The sequence below is a fragment of the Melospiza melodia genome, chromosome 3 (assembly GCF_035770615.1).
Source record: "Melospiza melodia melodia isolate bMelMel2 chromosome 3, bMelMel2.pri, whole genome shotgun sequence".
NCBI classification, from domain to species: domain Eukaryota; kingdom Metazoa; phylum Chordata; class Aves; order Passeriformes; family Passerellidae; genus Melospiza; species Melospiza melodia.
In genome coordinates, this window is record NC_086196.1 from 33,485,850 (window position 1) to 33,513,673 (window position 27,824).

Genomic DNA, 27,824 nt, shown 5'->3' on the forward strand with positions numbered 1-27,824 from the left:
TTTAGAAAGAGGATAGTGGTCAGCTTTTTTTGCCTGGAGAAGAAAGATGGAGATAGAGGAATCTTCTTCACAGAAGACCTTCAAACAAACATCGCCAGCTATGAATAGTCAATCCCAGGTACTGCAAGGGGATGGTTAGAAGACCTCAGAAGGTCCCATCCATCCCTATCTTCTGTTAAAATGATCAACAAAATTCACAGCTACATACTAAAGGCAGGAGTCTTATTACTGGGAGTAGAGGAAAGGAAGAAAGCATCAAAATATTGCTTCAGACCTCAAATGGAGCTTGTAAAATGTCAGTAATATTCTGTTTTGATCAGGGAAAGACAAAGACATGACTTGAAAACAATAAGCACAAAACTCTAATTTGACCTTCTGGGAAAATATATTCTTCTTATTCCAGCACTCCTTGATCATTTTTCCTCCTGGCCTTTGGATTTTTATCTCAAGGTGGAAAACGCAAATGACACCCCCAGGATGTCAGCTTCATACTTCAAAGACTTTTGCCAAAGCTTTTACAAGCTATTATTTGTAACATTGATGATTATAATGATAAAACTTTTAGTCTTTGCTATGTCCAAAACACAAGTAGAAGACCTGAGAACAAGCAATACCCACTGTACTCACTAAGATACAATAATTCAGCAGGAATAAAACCTTGCAAATTTCTTTCCAAAAATGAGTGGAAATGGGATCTAATGACATTCAAGTAACCTACTCAGGTTGTTAAGGTTGAGCAGAAGATACTTTTGATGAAAACTGCAAGTTGAGTGTACATTTAAAAATACAGGAATAAAAATCTATTTTTTCATTGTTATTGCATGAATCGGCATCTGCATAATGCTTAGGGAAGAAGAAGGCTGCAAAAAACTAGGGAGAGAAACTAATGCAAAAAGACTATAAAGAAATGGAGCTGCCTTGCTCCTAAAAAAAAAAAAGGGGGAAAAAAAAGTTCAGCATGGATCCATATGGTGTGAGATTTCTCTTCTGTGACATTTTTATTAAGGTTATGTATATGACCGTTCATCTTCATTCTGCTGGTGCTAATTGCTGTCTATTGGGCCCTTCGCTACTGTGTACAGAGAACACATGCTTCCCCTCGACACTGCCGTCCCTGCGAGCACACTGCTGCTCTGCTGTCCTCAGACAGGAACCTGCTGCTGCTGCCTGACCACAACAGCTGGGAATATTCTGCTTTTAAAAGCTTATCTTGTTGATACTTGAGTTGAGCTATTACACAGTGGAACAAGCAAACAGAATGAATGGACCCTCTGCGGGCAACTTATGGTAACAAAAAAAGCTTCCATGTGCTTTTGAATGTGTCTCTTGTCTCAGAATTGACAGTGATGTTTAGCATACATGTTTCCTGCAACAAAATCATGATGGTACAGAGCCAGGACAGGCTAAAAAGAAACATCCACAGAAGACATGTTCAGCACTTAAGCTTCTTTGCAACTCCAAGCAACATCTAGAGATCAATCCTGCAAAGGTTTACCCATGCAGACGGTCCCACTGAAATGCAAGGGACTGTTTTGTTCTCTAGAATGGCTAATTTGATTAAGAGTTACTTTGAGCACAAAATCAGTGGGTAAAGCACATTTCCTCAGTCTTCTATGGGGCTTTTAAGTAATCAGTCTGAGAATCAGGTTATTTATTTATTAGCATTAGGTCCATACACACACATATATATTGCATGTACAAGCAGATCAGAGCACAGAAACACAAATATTCCCATGTTATGGACAGACCACCCAGGGAAATACAGAAATCTATTAATTTTGCTTATCACTTAGACTCCAATTTAACAAAACATCTAATAGTGTCATGAATTTTTCTGTCATGAAGGAAGTGTTGCAATCATCTAATCTGACTTCCTACATAATCTAGACTAATGTATGATTTCCCCAAGCAATTCTGACTTGCACATCCATACATTTTAGTTGAAACTGTAAAAGCAGTGGCAATAAAAATAATTATCAGACTTAGATTCATGAATTAGTGATTCTTAAACTGTTACCTTAACACATTGCCTTTTGTGAATGGTGCTGCACTTAGCCATGCCCTGAAGTGCACACCAGTCTGCCAACAGACTCCACATGACCTCTGGGCAGGAAAATCTCTCTTCTGAAGTCTTAATGGAGGTGTTGTCTGAGCAAGCACAGGCCCTGAGTGACATGTGCATTATTCTGTGCATGGATGAACATCTGAAAGTTTGGCCCTGAGACCACACTGGGCAATCTGTGAGAGTTGAACTTGACACCTAACAGCCAGAGCAGTGGTAACTTTGGTCTCACAGTGATGGTGATTCTTGCTATCTGACCACTGGTTTAACCCATTAACATCAGTTAAGTGGCCAGTCGTAATTGACACGGGTGATCTGTGGGTGCATGGCCTTTTCCTGCTTTCTTGGCGGCAATTTTGACTAAAGGAAAAGCTATTCTCTTCCCCTTCCCTACCACTTTTGCCTTGTGCAACTTTCTCATTTGTGCTTATGCAAATGTTTATATGAAAAAACTGGATGTAGCTTAGAAGTAAATGCACATATTTCCCTATGCTATTAATAAGGTGAGAGATTTCCTTCTAAAGACATAGACAGATTTTTTTTAAAAGATAATTTAGAGTTAATGCCAATGAATTTCTGTTTTCTGATTTTATCACTCTAATGAAAAATTGAAAATTATATCCATCTAAAAATAATTTGAATGCATGTATCCACTACTTTCTGTTCCTGGTACTATTTCATCACTTTCTAATTATTATATTTAGTTCACGTTTTAAATGAAACTCCAAAGAAAGTGCTGAGAAAACTTGAAAATGGAACATCCCAAAGTCCTTCTATTTATTTTCTTAGCTAAAAATAAAAAATCAGTCTAATTCAATGAAAAATTATCAATTTGTTTTTTACACCTCTTCTGAAAATAACACCTTTCAAAAATTTATATTATTATTATAACTGCTATTTTCTAAATCTCATTAATGGTAAGTAGCACCTCAAGAGGCTAGTCAGCAGTAACAAACAAATATATTTTTGAATACGTACACACATAAAAATACATAAAGATAAATTTTCAAAGGATACCAGTGTTATTAACAACTCCAGAAATTATTACCAAAACAAAATCAAAGAAACAAACCTGAAACCAAATTCTCTCCCTCCCACTAAAAAAACCCCAAACAACTAGAAAAATAACAAACTATCCATTTTAACTGCCTGCCTGTAGTCAATAGCCTGCCTTATCCCTTTCTGCACACAGCTCTGTGGTCCTGGCCAAATTCTTGTGGCACATTTTGATTTTGGGGCTGTGATGTGCCCAGGTGGGTCTAGATGCATCATCCCACACTTTGTTTATAAAACTAGTGATTTTTGTGTACTATCTAACTTCATGTCTGCCCAAGATTTGGCTGCATTTTAGATGATATGGGAAAGTAGTTTTTGTGTTCACATTTTTATTTAGTTGGACAAAATTATTTGCAGTACATCTAGGAAAATGTCAGGCAAACTTTTAAATTTTGTGGCTACAAATGCACCTAAAAGTTACTCTTGAGTAATATTTTGCTGTCCTTTCTTTCATCTTCTCTTTTTCTTTCTTCTCCCTATCATAATCCTGTCTTTGTTCTTGTTTAAACACTTCTTGTCCCACAAGCTTCAGACATGACAAGTCAAATTACTACCTCTCTTTGTTCCTATGTGCAAGAAAACAAGAATGTTGTCCTTACTTGGGGAAGGGAGGAAGAGACAACACATTCATAAAAGTGCCTTGCCAGCTTTGAAATATCTTGCAGAATTCTGTTAATGTTTCTCTGCCATGCATGAGGCTTGCATCAAGTGCCTTTTTCAACAGCATCACTGTAGACAACCATTTATCAGGTGTATATTGTATGGCAGTGTGGTGTTTGGAAATTCCATTTGCCATATGTTATTCATGATCCTTGCTCACAGCCTTCATTTGTCAGGGGATTTAGAACTCAGCTGTGTTTAGTTTTTGGGGCTTGAGAACAAGTTGACCCACAAGCAGACACCTAATGATATAATTTGTTCAGTGCAAAAGGTTTGACTGCCCTCTATCAACCTTTATGCAGACAACTCCTTTGAATACAGTAATGGATGACAATATCAAAAGCATAAATCTCGGCAAACTTCAAGGTTTCCTGGAAAACATGACTCTTAAACTTTAGGCACATAGACATTTGGCACGATGTCAGAAACTTTCTGGACTATTCATTTATCCAACTCTGGCCAAAAATAACCAAAGACTCTATGTGTCTGTTGATTTGTTTTGAAATCCATTCAAAACGGCAAAGAAGTTAAAAAGTAAGAGACCAGCAATTGAGAAACAAGACTTCTGAAGTATGAAAGATCCTTTTCTCTATCTTACAACATGTGGTGCTAACAAGCCAGGTCATGTCCCTCTTACAAAATGCTTTCTGTGAACTTAGTGTGGTTAAATTAGCGAGTAGAAATGACATAGTTCAGGTTCCTTATGGGTTTAGAAGGTAGTAAATAGAGGCCTTGCCAGAGGACCTGCTTCAGAGGAGTAGAAAATGCTGATGACTGTGGGCTCATGCCTGTGGGCATGAGAGAGCAGCCAGGGTAATGGTCTTCTTCAGCCTGATAGGCTTCCAGAGTCACAGTTTCCCTTTTTGTAAAATCTGTCCCGTTCTTAACTTTATGTCTCCTCTGTGACATTCCCTGGCCTGTTCTTCTTACTCTTCTACATCTGCCCCTTCTACTTTCCCCTGTTCTACCCCTACCAAAGGGAGGCAGAAAATCTCATCTTCCTCTTCTCTACTCAGCCCCCCTTTGTCTTCTCCCTTGGCATGCATCCTCCTTTCCTAAGCAGAGTGGGTTGTCAGGGAGCACCACAATGCTACACTTTCTCCTTCTGCTTTGTCTTGTTTCTCATGCCTCTTGCTGCCCTGCCTGGGAGGACCTGCTGCTGTGCCAATGAACGTCCTCAAATCCAGAATGGAAATGTGCCCTTGATAGAACATGATGTCACTGTTGGGACTTCAACACTTCCATTAGGTTTCAGTTTAATCTATAAGGAAATGGGAGAAAATAAGTGTTGTTGTTGTTGTTGATGTTATTATTATTATTATTATTATTATTATTATTATTATTATTATTATTATTATTATTATTATTACTATTATCAACACAGTCTCTTTAAGCAACTTTAGTAGCACCAGAGACATATGAAGTTGGCTGCACTGTTCCTCGCCTTTCCTGCTATATATCCAGCATCACTTTTAACAGCTTGAGGTTTTCTTCATTAAATCCTTTTGCACTCTCGCTCATGCCAGAGTGCTTACATATCCCAACAGGAGTGATCAGAAAAGAAGGGCGATTAATATCATTTATGAAAAACCTATTTGCTTTGTTACTGCTTCATGCTATTCCTCTTGTTATTGTGCAGACAAAGAGTTACAGTATTTTGCATTTTGATTTTTATCTATGCAGTGTCTACTGAAGAAAAAAAAATTCTTATTACTGTATTTCTGTTTGGGGCCCTTGGCTGCACTGTATAATACCTGTAATAGTGCCAATAGGAGTAATAATGCAACAAAAAATAGAGAAGTTTTCCAAAAAACACAGCACACAGAAGGCACATGGGCTTGTAAGGGGTGTGTGATAAACGGGTTGGCAAAAGGAATCAGACCTTCTGATACCATCTTCTACAGGTGCAGATCTGAAGGTGCTATGAGGTTTCTCTCTGAAAGCCAAGCTGCCTATGAAAGAGGAAGGAATCAAAACTACACTCTGCTCTTGGAAAGAAAATATTCTGTAGGCTTCAAACATTGGAGTATGGCTTTTAGGTACCTTAAGGGAAATCACACTTTTTTTAGGGTGATGGTTCTATGTACATGAAATGAAGGTGGCCTAGGAAGGACAGCTGGCTGTGAAGAATAGGAAGTGGAAAATATGTAAAGACAGAAGAAGAATGGAAGGAAGATATGGAGAGAAAAGGGAAAGAAGGCAGCAAGTTTTTAAGACAGGGCAGTAAATCCTGGCCAGTATATGGCTTGGAGACTTCTCTGTCTGCCTTTGAAATATACCTTCAGTGCTGCTGAAGATAATCTTCTTTTCTTCAGCTATAGGAGCTCCTTTTCTAACAACCAAATGAAAACCACTTATTACTACTTCCAGCAAAAGATGAATAAAAATGAACAAGAAAGATTACTTCAATATTCATATAATGGCAATACACATGTATGAGAGATGTCTACTCTTACTTTTCTTCAACAAGTGCTTACTGCAGCTATCCAGCTGTGTTAACAATACATGAACACAGCCAGGCTTATGAAGGAGTGTGACATCTTCACTAAAGAAATAGTCTTATGAGGAGGCCAGAAGCAAAAGCATCCTGCTGCCAAACAAGAATATCTGTCTTGCTGAGTGGTCCTATCAGGTAATTTGCTTCTTTACCAAAAAGTCAGATTTTGAGGTGGAAAGATAATGAAAAGCATCATTACTGCATTCTGGTGTTTGCAAGTGGGAGATGTAGAGTTCCAGAATTTGGCTGATCTGAAACTGCTGAACATGTGCGTAGTTTGGCTCTGCTCAGAGCACAAGTTATCCCATCTTCTTCTGTGAATTATTTGGCAGGCCTTCTTCCCCCTGTCCCCGCAAAACTGATAATTTTCAATAGTAAATCTCAGCTCTGAAAACTCCATCCTAATTATGCATCCAAGCTTGATATAAATCAATTCATTTCTTCCAGTGGACCTCGGCTGGTTTCTGCCAGCTCAGCATCCGGCTTCGAGTATTTCCTCATCCTCATTGTTCCTCCTGGTTTAACCAGTCCTTGCTCCCCTCTCTAATGAGGCAGGGTGGTAAATTGTAGCAGACATGCCCTAATTTCCTTATCACAAATGAAACTCCTTTTCCTTCCAGATTCCCTGTACAGTTTGGCAAGACCTCCCTGCCCTTATTCATCTCTGTCTCATCCTGAAAGCACTACTAAGGACAGTATTGCCGGGCACCTTTTATATTTATGGGGAAAGCCTGTCCCAGAAAACAGATAACTCCGTGGTAGTTGGTTTTGGGTAAAACATTTCTTCCCTTGGCTAATCCATGTCAGGGCAAGCAGGAGGTGCACTGAGACGATCCACTGCAGAGCAGTAAGTGCGAGCCCAAACCCCTACAGAAGTCTCTGGTCCCCTCCAGAGAAAAGAGGAAAACTCTCTAAAACCACCCCCCTATTTATCCTTGTAAAAGTGAATGGGAAAACTTTAAAGTGAATCAAGATGAGATTTGAAGGCTCTTGCAGTGTCTGGTTCATGAAAGACATTAGAAGTCCACATTCATACAAGGCTTCAAACACGAAAGCTGGTAGAGCGACAGCTGGTGGCAAAAGAGATTTTATGGATTTTTTTTATCATGGTCACAGCAGATCCTAGCACTGACAGTGCTTTCTTTGAGGCTTCACTACTGTCTTCAAAGGAAAATTATGACAGCTGCTACCTGCAACTAATAAGAATTCAAAAGTGAAAAGAGAATCTTCTCCTGAAACAACCTTCGGAGAACCCCAAAGTGAGAAGTGTGAACACAGTGCAAGTGGTGGGATGAGAAGAACAGTCCTACTGAACATTTCTGCTGTGGACTTAGTCTGCCTAATAGACCTAAAAAATACTTGTCTTGGGGCCTACTGGCAATTATAAACAAATATTTACTCAGTCTTGACAAGTTCATTAACTCTTCATGAGCATATCCTTATGCAGAGTACAGCCAAATCTTCAGAAGCTGTTGACTGATTTTTAACATATATTTATATGTCAGGAAAGTGCAAACTTTTAATTTCATTCAGCTTTTACTTAACTGATTTGGCATCTACAGACTATGGTCTGTGAATTGGCACAGGAGCACTGCAATCAATGGACTAAGAAGTTCTCAGTAATGCAGGCTTTGGCTCTTCACCTTTTGGCTGACAGTTACAACTTTCAACTCAAATACTTCAGATTGCAAAGATTGTTCCTTTGGCTAAGCATTGTAAGTTATGGCAAAAATAAAGAAAAAATACAGAAAATGTGCCATTATAATCTATAGAAAATCAAAGGAAAATATTTTAAAGGCGTCATAACCATGCAATTTTATCACATATTTTGGGTGAGAGTGCCTAGGAAGAGACTGTTACATTGGTCTCCAATAAAGAAGTCCTGCAAAGAAAAGATTTCATAAACTAGGGCCTATCTTAATGAGTGAAGAAGTGTGCATCAAGAAGCTTTGCTGTGAGAATAACTCAGCACCTCACCCTGTGTAAGGATTCTCTAACAGAAGAATATTTATTTTTCTGTGTAATTACCTACACACAAATTCAGTTGGGTGCTATTTTTGGGTGCTGTGGAGGGCTGAGTGTATTATGCAAGTACTCTGTACTGAGTCTGCTGCCTTAACAAGAATCTTTAAGTTCAGTCTTTCTCCAGATTCATGAAAAATCAAATAACTCTTTCCATCAGAGGTTTGGCACAGGAAGGAGGCATGGCAAGGCAAATCCTCAGGGCAGTGGCACACAGTTGTTTACAGCCATTTTCCCTAAAGGAACGAACTATGGGCAACTTACATTTCACATCCTTCCAAGGACACTTTGAAGGATATTCCATGGGGTTGACTGATGTTTTCTCTGTGTCTCTTTTGACACAGAGATCTGAGCAAGATTTTTTATTATTATTATTATTATTATTATTCATATTGTTTGAATTGGCTAATTCTGTTAGAAACAGCTAGGATCAAACATATATTTTTTTTCTAGAAGATGCTCTATGTCCTGCTGTCTCTGAAGCGAAGCAAGTAATAGGATATGCACAGAGGCAGCCAAAGTTTTTGGAGCAATGGCTTTAGTCATTTTAGAAATGATTTTAAGCTCCCTCATGAAGAAAACTTTCCGTGGGACATACAACAAACAACAGAGCTTTTCTGCCACAGCTCCTGTTTCTCTCTCTATGTCCAGCTGGTGCACCCTGCTCCTCCTTCCCTCACATTTTAGAGGTCAGCAAAAGAACTTTAGAGCCCAACTGAGTATGATGGAGGCAGTATTGCCATGCAATTAATTGGGTACGTGTCACATCTCAGGGTATCAGTGGCAGTTTAGAAGGAATTTTTGGGGCTGGTGACTAAAATTTATTTGCCCTCTTAATAAATCTGAGGCTGCACTATACCTACATGCATAGGCATTATGATCAAAAGCCCTCTGAAAGATTCCTAAGGCATTTACAGCATCTAGCTAAACCCATAATAGGAGTTCTGTGTGGAAATGGGGAGGATGTGTGGGTGATGTGACAAATGGCTCTGATTCTTGAAAAGGACAACTCCTCCACACAGGGAGAGGAAATGTAATCAGAACAAAAGTAAGTCACCATGTACATTTAATTTTTGGGCAAGGTGGATTTTTTTTCCTCATGGCATTCCATGAGCCTCTGACTGCCCCTTGTATTTTCCCAATCATCCCACAAGAAAGGCAGCCACCCTGCCTGTGAGCACCAAGGGCTCTGCCTCCTCAAGCCAGACTGAAGGGGAGAGAGAGGGGAAGACGACATGCTGATACAGGGGAAGCAAAGGAAAACAGAGGGAGAGAGATGTGAAACCTGATCCATCTAATAACATCAAGACAGATAGTGATTTTCCACTCTATCTAGTAGGTCAAATGATCTTATAATGCAGTGTTAGAAAGAAGATGGAAATATTTTCATTTTCTCTCAGAGTCAATATTTCCCTAGCTGGAAATTAATCACTGTAAAAGAAGTTTAAGGGGAGTCTGTCAAGGTTTATTTAGGCTTCAAAATAACTTTTTAAAACGCTGGCTTTTGTTGTTGTTGCAGGTTTAGAGGTCAGAGTTTCCCTCCACAGCATTCTTCTCTTGACAAATGATCTTTTCAGCAGTCAGCCAGGTATTTTTTTATTTTAAAGTGACTTCTTGTGTGTTCTGCCATAAGGAAAACTGTGCAGATACAGTGAAAAAGGTAGAACAACCACAGTCAGCTCTATCAGTGTCTCATGAATCAAACAAGATGTCTTACCCTTTTTTTTCTGATTTTCTTTTTTTTTTTTAATATAATTGCAGTGAAGCCTCACTTACCTGTCATCTGATTCTGAGGCAATTAGATTTTGAATTTAGGTAATGCTTTATGAAGTGACTATTGCTAAGTTATGGAAACTTTCAGTAAAATGCCTGGATTAATGGCAGCTGGCCATTACTTGTGGATGTTCAAGTTCTCTTTAAACTAGCTGTAAATTGCAAGATGAGCCAGAAAGACTTTATCTGAAGAAAGGGTGAGAATAACTTTTCTGTCTACAAAATAGTACTAATCTGTCTTTTCACTTGACTCTCTGTCCCTTTGGGAAATTCAAGATGAAAAGATACCAAAACAGTGATTCTCTGCCCATCAGTGATGTCTAAACTGGGTTACTCAGGCAAAGTTTGGGCTCTGTGATAGGGCTGCTTTCAGAAGCAGCCTGGATCTGAGAATGAAGGGACTGCTTCAAGGAAGCAGCAAATATCACAGCTTTCCTTTTGTCACTTCATTTGTGAAGCTGAATCAGATTCTGTCCCATACACCAGAAATAACACACAAAAATCTGAACAATTCACCAGGAGGTCTGTTGAGACCCACAGCGGGAGCAAAGCTGGCTGCACCTCCCTCTGACTTAACCACACTGGAAGGCAGGAGACTCACTGAGGGCCTGTGACTCCAAAATGTTATTTCTTCTTATCATACATCAGAACACATCTGTAGATGCTTTCTGGCAAAGATGCCAGATGTTTTGATTCCCTTTATCATCATGCATTGATTATTTCTTGTTTGTTCAAGGCTTGTTTATGGTTTTACATTTTGTTTCTTCAGTGACAACTTTAATTATTCAGTGATAGGTACTTGTTATCTTGCTAGACACATTTAATGCTCTGCTATTATACTCCAGGGGAGCTTTGCAAGTTAGTAATAATAAAAATATTAATGAGCAAATAATGTTTTAACTCTATTTACTCTTGCTGCAATTTTTTCGGCACTCCTTATTTAAGGAATAGCTTCCCTTAAGAATTTACCTAAGAACTCCAGATTTTGGATAGTATAGATTTGGTTCACTGTAAACAGAATGGTCTCTCTTTGTCCTTTATGCACGGGAAGATAGCAGATCTTTCCCTGGGAGGTAACTCAAGCAAATCACTATGACATCCCTTATCTGGAGGCTCAGAACCAAGCCGGGACACAAAGCGCCTCCCAGACTGCCAGGGCCTCTCTTGACCACAGCACAACTTCAGACAGGTTGGTATAAAATCTGTTTGCTGCAACCGGCAGACACTGCTTTACACTGAGGGATTAAAGTCTAACCTGCCAAAAACCAGCTACGCAAAAGACGATTGTATGTGCTTCTGTGTGTGTGTGTGTCTTGCTTGGTAAATAGTTGACCACCAGTGGATTACTGCCACCAGGAAAGGAGGGCTCTCGGTCTGGTAGGCCTCAGCAGAGCGGTGCTCCTGGCTGCTGAACACACTCAGCGGGTGGAGCTCTGGGCGAGCTGTTTGCCACAAATCCCTGTTAACTCTGCAAGGAATTGTGTTTGTGCCTCTCTGCAGCTGGGTGTGGGCAGGGAAGAGTGAAACGGGGAGCAGGGGAAGGGTTGAAATGGAGGACCAGACTGAGTTCTCTGGAAACTAGGGATCACAAGCCATGAATCATCCAGTAAATACAGAGCCAAACGTTTGGATGAACAGAGCCCTTAACAATTAATTAATTGTTGACTTTAACTGCCTGTTCTGCAGATGTGCTATCATTTTTACAGAGCAGTCCCTCACCAATCTCTTTAAGCTGTTTACAAAGTAATTGGTAGATGCAAAAAAGAAAAAAATAGTTCTTGTATGAAAGTTGCTTTCACAAATGCACGGATGCGTAGGCGTGCACACAATGAAAATAGGAGAAAGGTTGCAGTCTGCATGATGTTTGATTTTATGAGAGTTTATGAATGTCCCTTGGAAAAGACTTTATGTCTTATGCTCCCATGCTTCCTGGATTTTGATGTTTCCCATAAAAAAGCAGAATATCCCTTCATTTACAAAATGAATTGGATTTAACTCCATAATTTGTAAATATTTATACATATTTCCAAAGAATACATGGGCTAAACTGCATTTTTTCCTGATTACTTATATGCCTCAATATATCATCTTAGCTCCCACATCTTGTACTTGCAAAAATGAACTTTCAGATGAAAAGTCTGTACAAGATTACAACAAATTGGCAGACTGTCGCAAGAGGAATAATCTAAGTGGCATGAAATTCAGACCTGAGCAAATGCAATAAATATGATCTGATCTTCCCTTAGAGTTTTTCAGGTTTGTTGGTGCAGAAGAAGTTTCTGATATTAGACCCAAGCCCTACAATCATTTGCTCACGTGCTAAACATTTTACACTATTTTCAGAGACTAAGTTGTCCCACTGCACTCAGCAGAATTAATTTTATGCAAAGTTCTTCAAGGTTAAAGCTCAGTGGTTTGAAGCTTTTGCGCAAGATGGACTACAGAACATTTTTAGAATGTATTTCTTCCATTTATATTTCTTTTGCTGCTACAGCACTGAGCCGTAACTGGTTTTTTTAAACTTGTAACACGCTTATGCAAATGAAAAATGTTACAAAGAATAGCAAGAGAAAGTTGAACCACCCAAAGCTCTTTGAAGGGAAGCTGAAGCAGGTGTTCAGAATCAAAGATGTCACGTATGCTCAATCCAGGATTTGCACATAAACTCTGTTACTCGAGAGGATGTCGGCTTACACCACTGGATAGCCTCACTGTAAGATCTTAACACACTTAATTCCTTTTTCACTGAGACACTCTGCAAATCCTTCTGAATGGGATAGGACATGGTAATTAAAGCATGTACTGAAGAGCAAAATCCTTTCACTTTGTCTTTTTACTATGACCCTTCTTTTACTCCAGGTTTTTCTGTTTCTTTGAATTCACGTGTTTTCCCCCCACTCCTAACCATATAAAGGGTATCAATGTACATGTGCATTTCTGCCAGATTACCAAGACGTGTAGAAATTTCAGTGCTGATTATTCATCTTGAGAGGCATTCATCAGCCTGACTTAGCAGAGGCATGACTTAAAGAGAGTGCTCTCAACATTTGGAAAGTCAGATCCTATTTGCTGGTCAGTTTGGAGGCATTTAAAAATAGATTAGAAACCTATACTTCTAATCCCTTCAGAGAGCACCCATCACTATCTCCTTCTTTGTCCCCCTGGGCACACGTGTCCCGAGCAGGAGACATCTCATGACTCACCAAACTTGCTGCTGGAGCTCTGGACTGCAGAAAAGTTCACTGATGTTTATAGGATGTTTGTGGTGACCCCCGGGATACACTCTCATAATGAATTTCAGACTGTCTACCCAAGTTTTTCTACTATCTATCCAATCTCCCCGAATTCTTAACCTCACACTTCCTCCTTCTGCACGTCCTTCTGGGAGACACTGGATACTTGGGATGAAACATTTTAAAGCCAGTGCTTGCAACCTTGTCAGTACATCCAACACAAGACCCGACTTTGTTGTTTATTTTAGTGCAAATCTCCTCCCCCTTCACTTGCTCACAGGAAAGGGTTTTTCTTACAGATCACAGCCCTTCGCTTGAGAGAAAACCTTCTTCCTTTCTTTTTGTGGGTCTTCTATTTTTCTCACCAACAGAGAGAAAATACTCTGTAAGAACAGATTCAGATCCTGTTTTACTGGGACACAAGTTAAAATACACTTTTTTTTTCTACTGCTTTATGCAACCCCAGGGTTAACTATTAGAACTCAGAAAAAAAATAACTCCTTACTTCTTCAGAAAGTCAGCCCTGAGTAAGCTGACCTAATAGAAACTGGAAGCCCTAACTAACCCCTTGGCTGATTCATGATTTATCTATGCCAGGGTGAAGTGCTCCACATATTAGCTGGAGGAAATGCACTTCTAGTTTGTAATCTTGATAAATAGTTACTGAACTTATTTATTTTTTAATGCTCATTTTAACCATTCATCATTATTTTGAAGATCTTTTACAAATACTGCCTTGAAACTTCCGACAAGTGACTGTTTGTAAAAGGAAAGCTGCACAAACGAGCCAAGTAAGAAGGAACTCCCTCAAATGAAAGAGGGGTGCCAACTCACCAGACAAATGAACATTAGCACTGGATGAAACAAACTGCACATAAAATATATAAACACTGCAGGTGGTTTGCTCTGACCATACTTAATGTTCCGTGCTTCTTATATGAATGTCTTATGAAGGGCTAATGGACTACTGGAACAGCAAATCAGTTTTTTTTAATTCCCCCTCAAACTCCCAACCTAGGGGACAGGATTGGAGTGTAGGAAAAGGGAAGATAGGCGACGCTGGCTTTATGGAGAATAACTCATGTGGAAATGATTAAATGATTTCTATAGCCAGGACTATTTTTTTTCCTTAATGGCTTGTTAATAAACATTTGTAGAGTATGTTTATCAGCATCACCTGATTTCAGGAGAGTACTTATAAGCATGAGTCATCTGTGTGATTGATTCGCAGGTTTTCTGAACCTTTTAGGATGTGTTGTCCCACAAAACAATTATTTTTTATGCAAAGATCACAGATTTGAATTTGCTCTACTAACCTATTGCTTTTACAGCAAATGGTGCAATAGGGATGATGGAAAGTCTGAATGATCCAGCACAATATTTAAATCTCTGTCCAAAAATCACATTTAACCTATTTCTGGATATGAAAGATTGAGTTTCTAAGCAGAAAGCAGTGGAGGGATTCTCAAGCAACTATTTTCAGGGAATACTTTGCTACCTGATATTTAAAAGGTGGTCATAAAAAACTCTAAATCATTCTCTTGTAATTAACTCTGCAATAATAGGGAGAGAAGCTTAGACATTAAGAAGGACTTTTTTTCCTCCTCCAACAAGAATAATGAATTGGTAAAATGACCTCAGGGGCAAAGTTGTTGGGACAAGGCATAAGGTCAATCAAGGAGCAATTAAATGCTGTCCTGTGGGAAAATGGTAAGTGCAGTCCCAAAGAGCGAGCTAGAAAAGGGCTGAGAGTAACAGAGGTAGAGGAGGAGAACATCTCCCTGACAGCAACATTATGTAGACTCATATCTTCCAGGAAGAAGCCACGGAACAGGAGGTCTGTTAGGACTGTAATAAATACTGAGTTATCAGAGTAAGAGGGAATTTGGATATAAACTCCAGATGGATTTAAAGCGTAGGCTCATTACTCTCACCTCTCACACACTGTGCAATAAGCCAATGTGTGTGAGTCTAGGACTTCAGTCAGCTGTAACTGCTCATGTTGGCCTGCCACAAGCAGGTAGTTGCCTGCAGATGCTTGGTCTGTCTCAGTCCCTCCAATCTCGGTGACCTTGCCAAAGGCAGCATCCAGAATTTTAAAGTATAAAGCAATGGCAGATGCTGTTTCTGCTGCAAGGAAGAGGCTAAGGCAAGCCAGTCTCATTTACACTGAATTTGCTTGCCCCAAGTTACACCCCTGTGCAGGGTATGGAATACCAGAGCTACACAGACAAAGGGCATGAGGGCTCTGCGTCTGTGTCCCCTGTTTTGTGGCCAGATCTGAGTCAGTAAATCAATGCCAGGCACCCTTCCTGCAGACACAGTCTGGTCTGTTGTCTGTCCCTGGCCATTTGCAGGGCCCTGACACAGATGTTACCACTTTTCTCTCATTTTGGGTATTGCTTGGAAGCCATTATGTTGGAGAGCACTCCCAGCCACCCTGGAGGGGATGGTGGTGGTGATGGATGAAGTTCAACTCCTTGTAGGGCCCATTCCCAAGGACTGGATTTTCACACTTACTATCTACCTGCTCATGCACAGTCAGAAACTCTCTAGGAGATAAGGCATTATGAACCCAGGTCTGAAAGTGATGTTTACCTCAGGACGAATGGAACATTATTCCTCTTTGTGATGAAAGACATAGGGCAAGAGAAAAAATTCCACCTGAGTTTGAGGGTTCAGTGTGGTTTCTTTGTTTTGTTGAGGATGCTGAAACATCTGCAAATTTTTCATGCTGATAAATCTGATACAGAACTATCTTTGAAAAAACAAAAAAAGCCAGCAACACAGCATTATTTTAAATCTTAGGAATAGCAGGATGGGCAAGAACACCATAATCAGGCACCACTTTCAGGTGGACAGCAAGTCTGGCTTCCTCCAGCCAGTAAAGTGTAGTTAGATCCACAAACAAATGAGCTGCAAGGCTGAGTAGAAGCATGTACACAGAAGCTTTGGCTATTCCCCTTGTGAGGAGCATACAGGGCCTGAGCTAGCCTGGATCAAAATAGGTTAAGAGCATCTCCATTCCACTGTAGTACTGATATGCTTCAACAGCTCTGGGTTTCTTCAAACCAGTTGATACCTGTAAGAATGATTATAGGCACACTTTGGATGAGCAGACTCCTGAGGTAATGTTTATGTATCCACATGTTGGCTTTCTCCCCATTTCTCCTCCCATCCAAACAAAAACTAAATTCACTTAAGAGTTGGACCCAATGATCCTTCTGGGTGCCTTCCAACTCAGACAATTCTATGATTATGTGACTCTGTAAACTAACAAAGAGACATGTTCCCATCAGGCTTCGACTTTCCCATGGAAAGGGACAACATGATACAGAGATTCTTTGATTCAACTCCTTGCTGAGTTTTCCCTATGGAAGTTCAAGGGCAGATCAGCATCTCAGAAGGTAGGTACTTACCCACATGCTGCTAAAACCCTGCCATGTACAAGAAAGCACACAGAAAAAAGAGAGCAAGAGCTTGAACCTCCTACAAGCATAATTCTACTCTTGATATCTTCCATTTTCTTTCTCCACCATTTTTCTGGTGAAAGATACATCAACCCCAGGCTAGTATAATACTCCATCAAAACTAACCCCTTTGACCCAGGACACCCTACATACAAAGATGCATCTTCATATTTAAACACTTCAGTACCCATTTGTCAATAAACTTTCACAATTCTATCTCTTACAGTCTTCTGGAATTTAAAAATATTTGAAAAAACTAAGCACAGGGGGCAGCCAACAAACAAATGCAAACTCCCTTTACTATCTGAGGTTCATAAAAAAGCCTAAACAAGAGTCCTTGCCCCTAAACAAAAATCCAGACTCTCCCTGCCAGCACTCAATGCAGTTTCATCTATTTCCTTTTTCTAATCCTCCTTTATGCCCATTAGCTGGTCCTTTTAGTGTAACATGGTCCAGCTGCATTTGCACCACTGTTATTTAACCCCTCATTGTCTAGTTCTGTACCTCAGTATGTACAGCAAAGAGGAGAAAGGTAAAGATTTATGGATTGCCATGAATAGTCTTATCCGAATCATAGTCTTTTTTAAACACCCTGAACATATGGGCTCTTTTTTTCTCAATTTTTAGTATTTATAGAAAGAAAAAACAACCAGTATATTTTTGGATAAAAAAACCAACTTCAATCTGAATCAAGAGCATGACAACTGGGTGCTAAATTAGCCAATGTTTACTCACAGACTGGTGATGCTCTCAAAACCAGGGGGACTTAACCACAGATTTGACTACTTGAGATTATCATTAATTCAATTTCTTAGTCTCCATATGCTGCTTACATGCTTTAAAATTTCTTCCCTTCTTTCTCCTAGCTACAGATTTGCCGAGCAGAAAATAAACAGTCATTAGAATATAGATATCTTTTGAGGACTCACTAGGCAATTTAGGTCCAGTTAGACTCTTTCCTGGGAGGAACCATTTGAATGGTTCTTTGAGGCAACCTGGGATTTAACAACTTTTAATTGCCCATACTAACAGTGAAGCAAACATTTCATGCATGGCTATAAAGCATTGATTTCTTCTCACATCATTCTTGCTTTATTCTAAGGATTTTATTAGTAACTCAGAGACTACAGCAAACACACACTGGTAGTTTATTAGCATAGCATTTATCTAATTAGATGAGGCGAGGGGTGAGGATTCTTGGGGTATGCTAGTCATGTAATTTGGAAATCTTTACCATCATGTCATACCATACCTGAAAGAGATTAATTTTTGGGTGCAGTGTTTATGTTATCCCAATTCAGGGAGCAAATTTTCTGCATCTTATTATCTCAGATTGTATGTTGATTTTTGATAGTGCTAGGATTCCATAGCACAGATTAAGAAACCTTGAACAAATCCAGAAATACAGAGCTAGCCCCAGAGGGGGTAGCTTTTGCTCCTCATTGTATAAAGACACACATTTGCCTAAAGTGTGGGTTATGAGGAGTTATTTTTGCTCACCACAACAGACCTCCTAATTTGCAGGGTAAATCCATGCATGAATATAAGCAGGACTTTAATAAGATAGCCAGAGCTACTGGCTAGACTGAGTTCTAACCAATGATTGCTGTTTGGTGACTTGCACATTTTTAACCATCAGGGTACGTAAAGACCAGTGGTAGTTTCATGAGACTCCAGTGCTGCTCTAAACAATCTAAAATGAACCTTCATGAGCTATTCTGAAAGGTAGTCAATGCCAAATGTTTCTCATGTAAAGGTCATCACTTGATTTTTTAGGCATGTGGGTGTGATTATATTCTTCCACATTATTTTTCCCTCTCTGAAATGTAAAAAACCTCATATAAACAGGTGAGGTTTGATCATCATAACATGCATAATAGTGAAAACTCCATGCAAAGAATGCTCAAGAAAGAAAGAAAGAAAATTTCTTAACTATATAATTTATATTTATCAGCATTTTTATTTGTAAGATAAATGTTAGGTCTGTAATGTTTATCTTGTGTTCTAGATAACTATGGAGTTATTCTAAAACTTTTAAATAAACTGAATTTAATCCCAATCAAAAAATCACACTTTGAGTCAGATGTGATGTCAACTTTGAAATAACAGTGTTTCATGATGAGGCATTGTTTATGTTTTGTAGAGTTCATAGGATCTTTGTCAAAGCAAAAACCATGAAAGCTTGTTTCTGAATGCATTGATGTGTATTGTATTTATTTTAGAGCAATGCTTTTAGTTGCTTTCCACTGCTCTTTTCATCAAAAAGAGTAGCATATTCTGATTTGAACAGCAAAAATATCACACTGTCTGAAAGGAAGGATCCAGCTTCCCATTTGTAATGAGTGGGACAAAGTCTGTTGCAAATATACTCATGCAGATTTAATCAGCTCTTTTCTAGTAAGTTATGAAGAAAGCTATTCTCATCAAAGCTGGGATAGAGTGTGATCCACCCCCTCACAGCTGTCTTTTAAGCCATGTTTTCTGTTCAGAAGCTACTGTTCCACTGAGGAAGCATGACTTGATGTGGACTCCCTTTTGTTTCTTGCCTTTCCTGATTTGTTCTGCATTAGAAAGGAAGTGGAGATAGTGGGAGTCAGTGGAAACCATCCCGAAGCATTCAAGGTCGCGGTACTGCCACTGCCCACATGTTAATAAGAACTCAATATATAAGGCAGGACTGTAACAGAGCTAATGTTTGCCTGAGTTTCTGAAACAACCAGCTCTTTAGAAAAAGCTGAGTGTTAATCTATAGAGGCAGAGATGGCCAAAGGGTTGTGCAATCTGAATGAGAAGAATTTCCAAAAAGTAAAATTTGAAAAGAAAGTGTTCCAGAGGTTCTTTTTTTTTTATATATATATGTATATCCCACAAGATAGGTGTATTTTAAGCTTTGTTTTCCTTCTCTTTAATTTTTTTTTTCCTTCCAGGAGCAGGAGGCTAACCACCAAGCACTGGTATTCTTACTTCTCTGTTAAGAAACACCCTGGCGAGGAGCACAGAAACAAGCAGTAGTTCTGAATATTTTAAAAAAATAGGTGAAATCACTTTAGATATTTAGAGAAGGTTTTGGTTGACTGGGACTTCACTGGTGTAATTCATCCTCCTCAAGAAAAACTATTTGTTTGTTATACTCCCTCTAACTACCATTTCCAGGAAAATGAAAATAAAAAGAGGCAACAGCATCCTCAAAGGGAGGACTGTAACAGATTTTTGGCACTAATCTTCTTCCAGATCACATCTATTTTTTAAGCATCTATTTTCAAGGTCCAAGAGTATGGGGACTCCCAGATCCCACATTAGTTCAAAGAGTTAAAATGTTCAGCAAGCTAAACTCCTTGCTTTGGCATGTCTATCAAAGGCTTTGAGCCTTTAATGTAATTGAAAACAATTGTCCCAGTGGGGAGGTCTAACACTCTGACCAGTTGCAGTTAAATACTTGAACTGCCTGAGAAAACTAGAGGGGTTATAAGAATTCAAGGGTAAACTGCATGACACGGCTCTGGTGATAATAATGTTCCAGAATTTATATTTATTAATATTGCCTTCTTTTGGTCAGACTCCCACAGGAAATCCTGAGGACTACATGTCTCTGGCATGTTTTATCTCAGATAGTCCCATCCTTGTGGTATTGCGTGCTGATAGCAAGACAGAAGAGTACCTTTGAAAATCTCTGGTCTTTATAGAAGCTGCGGATGACAACAAACAGGACCTTCAACACTCCGGGAAGACAATCCATCTACTTTCCGTAGTTATCATTAAAATGTCTTTCAGACATAGGTCATAACTGGAAACCTATAAAGGATGCCTGTGTATTAGGCACTTCCCACAAAGCCTGGTCCCTAGCGATTAAAATTTATCACATTGTTCTTCTGGTTACAAATACTGCTGATATGTGTCATTAGTGCAGAGCACTGCTCATAATATTTTGACTTTACTCCAAATATTTTTTTTTAATTCCAAGTTTCCCCACAAAGAACCCACTCCTGAAGTTTTTAAAGACACGCATTACTTTAACATACTTAAGCCTCTTTTAAAGGCTGTTAACTATCTTATTTTCCTCTTAAATGTATACTTACTTACACAAAATTATTTGATGAGAAGCTCCACATCCCCCACTCTGGTAATTGTGATATAGCATAGAGCAGTTATTGTGCATGAAATCATACAGCTTTATCAGTATATAGGACAGTTTATAAATACTTCATCTTCTTAAAAGCCCCTCTCCTGACTAAGGCATTGATTAGTTGGTGTTCTCTTTGAAATATTTTCTGGTTTGTGCACATAAAATTTTTGTACAATTTTTAAATTTGCATGTTTACTGAAGAAGAAACACAGCATAATTTTTGTTTGAATCTACCCTTCTTGCTAGAGTGAAGTTATTTGATGTAAGCTGTACTAGATCTCTCGCTGTGGGAAAAAAAAGTCTTTTTTGCCAGTTTTTCTAATAAAAATGCTTATGACGTCACACTGCATATTGCTTTTCTGTGAATCATAGGATCATAGAACGATTTGGGTTGGAAGGGACCTTAAAAATTATGCAGTTCCAACCCTTCTGCCGTGGATAAGGACTCCTTCTACCAGCCTGGGTCGCTCAAAGCTCTGTCCAGCCTGGCCTTAATCATCTCTGGAGATGCACGTGAGTGTCTCTGCCCATGCCCTTAGCCGCTGAACCCCTTAACCAACTGTAAAAAACACAGAACAAGCAGCAGCCTCGCACACAAATTCATCTTTCATGGAAATAGTTGATTGGGTTGAGAAAATAAATTGTATTATGCAGTTTCTGAGGAGGAGGCTGATGCCTTATCTTTATGGGACATCAAAGAACCTGCTTCATAGCACAACTCGTCCTGCTGTGAGCCATTCCTGGGACAACTGACACCCTGCTACCTGGAACCTTGTCCCACAAGGCATTCTGTAGGGCAGAGCTAAGTCTGACACTGAAAAGACAGAGGACAAAATAAGGGCTGACAATGGAAGGTAAATTTTTGTTTTAGGAAGAATCAGTTTGCAGGCATAAAAAAATGCTACATGCATGAATATCTTATATAGAAAATATAAGAAAAAATATTTTGCACGCTGCCCTCATAATCTTCTGAGAAGCACTACAGTGAATTTATTCCTTAGAAAGCTAACTTCTTTGCTTGTCACTCACCTTCTCATATCTGCAATTTGCTGTCTCATCCATCTTTTATGTTTCTCCTTCCTTTAATCTAAAGAAGTCACCATTCCCATCAGACAGACATTTTGTTTTCTGCAAGCCAGGGAGTACTGCACTGAAAAAAAAAACCCAAACAACTGAAAATGACAGAGATCTCTGCCCCATCTCTTTGATTCTTCTCACTAAATGATATATTTGAGAAATATGGGAAAAATGAAAAACAAAAGATAAAAGTTTAAAACTTAAGCTGTGGTTTCAGTTATCTGTGCAGAGAGAAAAGTGGTTCTTCTTGCATCTTTGGATTTCACTGCACCTTAAGATAAACATGCAAAAAAAGTTCCTGTACCTATGCTCAGGAAATGAAAACATTTCTTCTGCTTGTACCCAGATGGCACCACAGCAGTTTCTGTAACTTCTGTGGCAACATGAAAAAAGTTTTGCTGATGTGTGAATAGGCTGAAACCTGATGCAAGCAGTATTAAAGTCTCCCTGGCAGGCCTGCCAATGCCTGCAGTGGGGCTTGGATCAGGCTCCATGGGATACTCAAAAGCACTCCAAAGGAAATTATTTTCCCCTGTTATGCCCTCCTTGCAGCCATTCCCACAGAGAGCACAGCTCACTGACCATTTTCACAGAAGCCCTGGAAACAGCATACATAGTATTAGAAAGCCAGATGATAGAAAGTGCTGAATTTTGTCCTTTGATACATTTCCAGTTGAAGTGTGTTGGTTCCCTTCCACTAAATGTTTTCAGACCAATTTTTTTGAAGATTTGTGGGCCTTTACAGGGACAAGCATCCCGTCTCCCTTAACACCAAAGGCGCTCCAGCACAATGGCTCTGCTGAGCTCTGCTGAAAAACAGTGGATGGTGCCTGAAGGACAAGGGCTGCATCATGGTAGGGCCAGGAGATCCAAATTTCAGCTCCACCCACAAACTCTGAGGACTTGCAGTGAATCAGACTGGAACAGGACTGCTTCACAGAGAGAGGAAAAGAAGGTGGATATAAAGAAGAGAGGGTAACTCAGATCCAGGCTGGGTTGCATGGGGGCCCCCAGCATATGAATGCATGAATTCCACTAGCCTTGTGATGTTTTGAAAAGTAAACTATGGAAGAAAGACCAGAAACTTCAAAGAAATTCCTGATTTGGAAATTGTCTGATGTAAAAGGTGTTAGCGTAGAGGAGGGTAGAGAAATAGCCTGTTCTCAAAGGCACTCTACAAGAGGTCAAATGTTGGTCTGGCTCATATGGCCACTTTTTCCAGTTGTACAGTATATTGTGTAAACTAAATATAATGTAAAGATGCAAAAGCTTCCAGAAATGTCATCTTACAGACATTTGCTTGGATGCAATCCATGATTATGTGAAAACATTTACTTTGAGATCTAAAAGCCATGGGTTACGTGGGTGTTCTGTACATTTTGCATTGGAACTTATACTATAGAGCCAGAAAAGGCTAAGAGACTTAATTTGAAATTAGTTGTGTTAGTATACTGGCCTGTGCTGTACCCAAATGTAAATGTGGCTGAGTATATGTCAGAAAAAAAAGGATAGTTCATGGCATATTGGAGAGAACTGCCAGAAAACTTTACAAGCGGGACCTCAGTCAAATCTCTGCTACCAATCTCATGCTTACTATTGCCCTCAAAAAAACAGGTTACTAGAAAATCTCTAGACCAAAATAGAGGTAAATTTTTCAAAAAGAATGACCCATATTATCTGAATTTTGAACTGAGTTCACCAGTATGCTCTCACATGACAGGGCATGCATGACATTAGGCTCAGGTGTGGTCGTGCCCTTCAAGGGACAGAGGATAAGAAATGGCCTTTTAGAGGCCACAAATGAATATCAGTTATTGTATTGAATCATTATCTTGCAACTCCTGTAACAGGCACAAAAACAATATGCAAACTTCACAGTTTCTCATTGTTAAGGACATGTTTGTGGTGGGCTGGATCAAGCAGCTGTGCTGCAGGAGCAGCAGATTGCAGGCAGTGATGTACATTTGTATCAGGACTCAGTGACTCTTGAGACTATTGAGTTTCTCACTTATGAAAGTACCTCAATATCCCTTTACTGTTTATAATTTGCTTTATACTTATTAAAATAAAAAAGTTAAGCATCTCTACTCCTCACACAGTCAATACAGAGATACCCTAGAGTTTACTCGTACTAATTCCAGAACGGCACGCTGTACAGCTGCATCTTTTAGGCTCTAAACAGACTGTGCCATTGGAGTTGAACATACTCTTCATGGACCTCACCTGGTGTGGTTACTGCACAGCACCTGAACTGCCGTGGGTAATGTAACAGTTCTTTTGTAGCCAGATGGAGGGTCTACAGCACCTGGTGTAAAAAGGTGCTTTGAAGAGTACTCAGTAGTCTTCAGCAATGGCCAAAAGCCTGACCTTGGCTATTGCAGTGGGTTTGGACCACAGATGTTCTCAACCCAAGACAGATTATCTGTGCAAATCCTGAGAATTGTCCTCCAATGACTGAGAATAAAACAAGTTTGAAGCCATTTTGCATCCGTCTGTCATCTGGAATGAATGCCAGAGGTGCTGGGTAAAGAGAGGTTAACTCCTAGCAAAATGTCTGCCAGCGTTACACTCCCAGCCTGGAAACTGGCTGGATTGCCATGATGTCACAGCGCACAGCTGTGGCATGGGGGAACTTGGACTTAGGGTTCTGGCAGTTTTTTGAAAGACTTAAAAAGCTCTGCAAGGGTTCAAAAAACACAATTCCCAGAAGACAGATTTTAAGAGTGAAATGAGCACAAACATAATAATTTCAATTTGGAAACAATGAAAGAAATGGGAGGATCAAATTAGTTAATGCCCATAAAATATCCAGAAATCTCATTTGGATTAGGTTTTGGAACTCTTATTGCTGTGTCAGTGCAGCTGTGTGTGGGATAACCTGCCATACAGATTGAACCCAGGGGCTGGGTCCTGGCTGTTTGCTATCTGCATGCCATGAAATTTTAACAGGATTCAGACTCAGAAATCTGGACACAAAGCAGACTCAAAAACTGCAGTATCAATATCCTGATAATTAAAACACTTTAAAGGTCACATTTCATCTGCTCATAGGAATAATAATTTAAGAACATCAGGAATAAGTTCTGTCTCTCTTCTAGTCAAAAGATTCCTTCCATTTCTGTAAGTGGATAGGGATTCACATAAGGAACTTCAATTTAAGAAAGCCACACATGGCTTGGCCAGTATATTTATATTATATTGTGTTATATAATACTTTTTATTACTAATGTTTATGCCAAAACCAGAATCAGACAATTATGAACTGATAATTATGGACTTTGTTTTTTTCAACATCAGAAAACCATATTTTGTAAACCAAAACCTGAGCAGTGTAAGAAATATAAAATCAATGAGCCAATATCTTTCCTTCTATCACAGCCTGAATTTAGCTTAGGGATATGAATTTAGCCAAATAGCTTTTCTTAAGCTGATCAATATCCCTGGTTTCTCTCTCAAGCTGATAAATTTCTCTTTGATAAACCTCAAACTGATATACCTGGAGTACTGTATACAGTTCTGATGTCCCCAGCATAAGAAGGTCATGGAACTCTTGGAGCAAGTCCAGAGAAGGGACATAAATTGGTAAAAGGACTGGAGCAACTCTTCTAGAAAGATAGGTTGAGAAAGTTGGGGCTGTTCAGCCTGAAGGAGAAGAGGCAGCCTGGAAACCTGATAGCAGTCTTGCAGTATCCGAAGGGTCCCACAGGAAAGCCAGACAGGCACTCTTCATCGGAACTGGAGCGATAGGACAAGGAGTGACAGGTACAAATTGAAAGAGGGAAAGTTTAGGTTAGGTATTAGGAAGAAATTCTTTATTTGAGGGTGGTGAGACACTGGAACAGGCTGTCTGGGGAGGTTGTGGATGCCCCAAGCCTGGCAGGGTTCAAAGCCAGATTGAATAAAGATTTGAGCAAATTGGTCTAGTGGAAGGTGTCCCTGCCCATGATAGGGGGAGTGGGACTAGATGACCTTTAAGGTCCCTTACAACCCTTAACATTCTATGATTCTATGATTCTATAAAATAAATGAAATAGCACTGAAATAGTTGCCATGTTGCTTGTCAATAATTCCTATTATTTTATTTTTTTTCCCCTTAAAAATTGCTATGACATCACAGAACTCATCAAAGGCTTCTGTACACTTAGTGGCAGTGCCTCTGCTATATTACAGATATCTGTTTGTGAAGAAGGTGAGAATTAATTCAAGCCCCAAAGTCATTGCTCAAATGCATTAACCACTTAGCTTTGCAACACACTGAGGCAAACATTGTTTACTGCACGTCCATGGAGATGGGTTGTGGATTTCCACTGGAAGCTGCATGAAAATTAAATCATAACTGTGAAAACTGGCAGCAAAAGCATGCCCTTTCATTTAGAAAATGTTTTTGTGATAAGGAAGGAGGAAAAAACAGGGTCAAGCTGCCTCAAGTGAATGTTTTAAACTTCCATATACTCAGGCAGATGGGGATTTAGTTTCTAACAGAGCAGGCTAAAAACACAGCCTTTATTTTATATTCACTTAAACATTTTGAGCCAACATTAGCTGATGTTACAGCTGAAAATGAAACAGGAAGTCCTGTTCTACTCTTTCATGCCCCAGGAATATCTCCACCTTTTGTTCCAAAGATGCAACAGAAAACTAATAAAAAAAAAATTTAATCAAGCAGCAGGGACAGGACAATTCAGGACTGATGGTTTCTGTGATAGTTCTGGCTTATTTTGGTTTGGTGCACATGCAGTTAGAAACTCTGTTACACCAACCTGAAATCTCCTGATGTCACAGTGGAGGAGAGGAGAGGAGAGGAGAGGAGAGGAGAGGAGAGGAGAGGAGAGGAGAGGAGAGGAGAGGAGAGGAGAGGAGAGGAGAGGAGAGGAGAGGAGAGGAGAGGAGAGGAGAGGAGAGGAGAGGAGAGGAGAGGAGAGGAGAGGAGAGGAGAGGAGAGGAGAGGAGAGGAGAGGAGAGGAGAGGAGAGGAGAGGAGAGGAGAGGAGAGGAGAGGAGAGGAGAGGAGAGGAGAGGAGAGGAGAGGAGAGGAGAGGAGAGGAGAGGAGAGGAGAGGAGAGGAGAGGAGAGGAGGTTTTGGGGTGACCTAATTGCAGCCTTTCCATACCTACAAGAAAGATGAAGAAAGACTTTTTACAAAGACATATGGTGACAGTACAAGAGAGGATGACTTTGAACTGTAAGAGAGTTTAGAGGTTTAGATTACATATTGGGAAGAAATCCTTTATTGTGAGGCTAGTGAGACACTGGCATAGGTTGACTAGAGAAGCTGTGGGTACTCCATTCAAGGCCAGGTTGGATGGGGCTTTGAGCAACCTGGTCTAGTGGAAAGTGTTCCTGTCCATGGCCAGAGGGTTGGATGATCTGTTAGGTCCTTTCCAACCCAAATTAATCTATGACTCTATGTCTGCTTTTCAAAAATTGTACTTTCTAAGGAAGAAGTTCTACTTAGAGCAGAAAAGAAATTGACTCTAGAGATTAAGAAATTCATTAATACATTAAAGGCTCACTAACTCTCTGGATGGAAAGTGACAAACAGAAATAAAATTTTGTCATGTGGACTGACACTAGCAATACTGCTGAAGGACATGAATTTCAGAGGAAAGTCACTGCACCCCTATCTCTAGTCAGCACCACTGGTAGAAACATAGAAAAAAGCAGGGGGAGCTGTCTGTAATTAAAACTTTGATTAGATGAGGGGTTCTTTTAGTTTCAGTTTTCCACAAGTACAGCCATCCCTGGTTTTGAAATTGCATCTGGATCTCAGTTCTGTGTAATTTTGTTGCTTCTTAATGGTGCCAAGCATCTGTTTTCACTACCTGTATTGTGAAGTTTGGCATTATTATCAA

The 27,824-nt window shown here is 39.7% G+C and overlaps 1 long non-coding RNA gene across 1 annotated transcript in view; it reads right to left on the bottom strand.

Moving 5' to 3' along the window:
- Positions 1-27,824, bottom strand: part of LOC134416700 (uncharacterized) — an 88,371-nt gene that overhangs the window by 33,505 nt on the left and 27,042 nt on the right. The window contains exon 2 of the long non-coding RNA XR_010027335.1: positions 21,926-22,046. This is a non-coding gene — a long non-coding RNA (uncharacterized LOC134416700). The remainder of the gene's footprint in view (positions 1-21,925; positions 22,047-27,824) is intronic.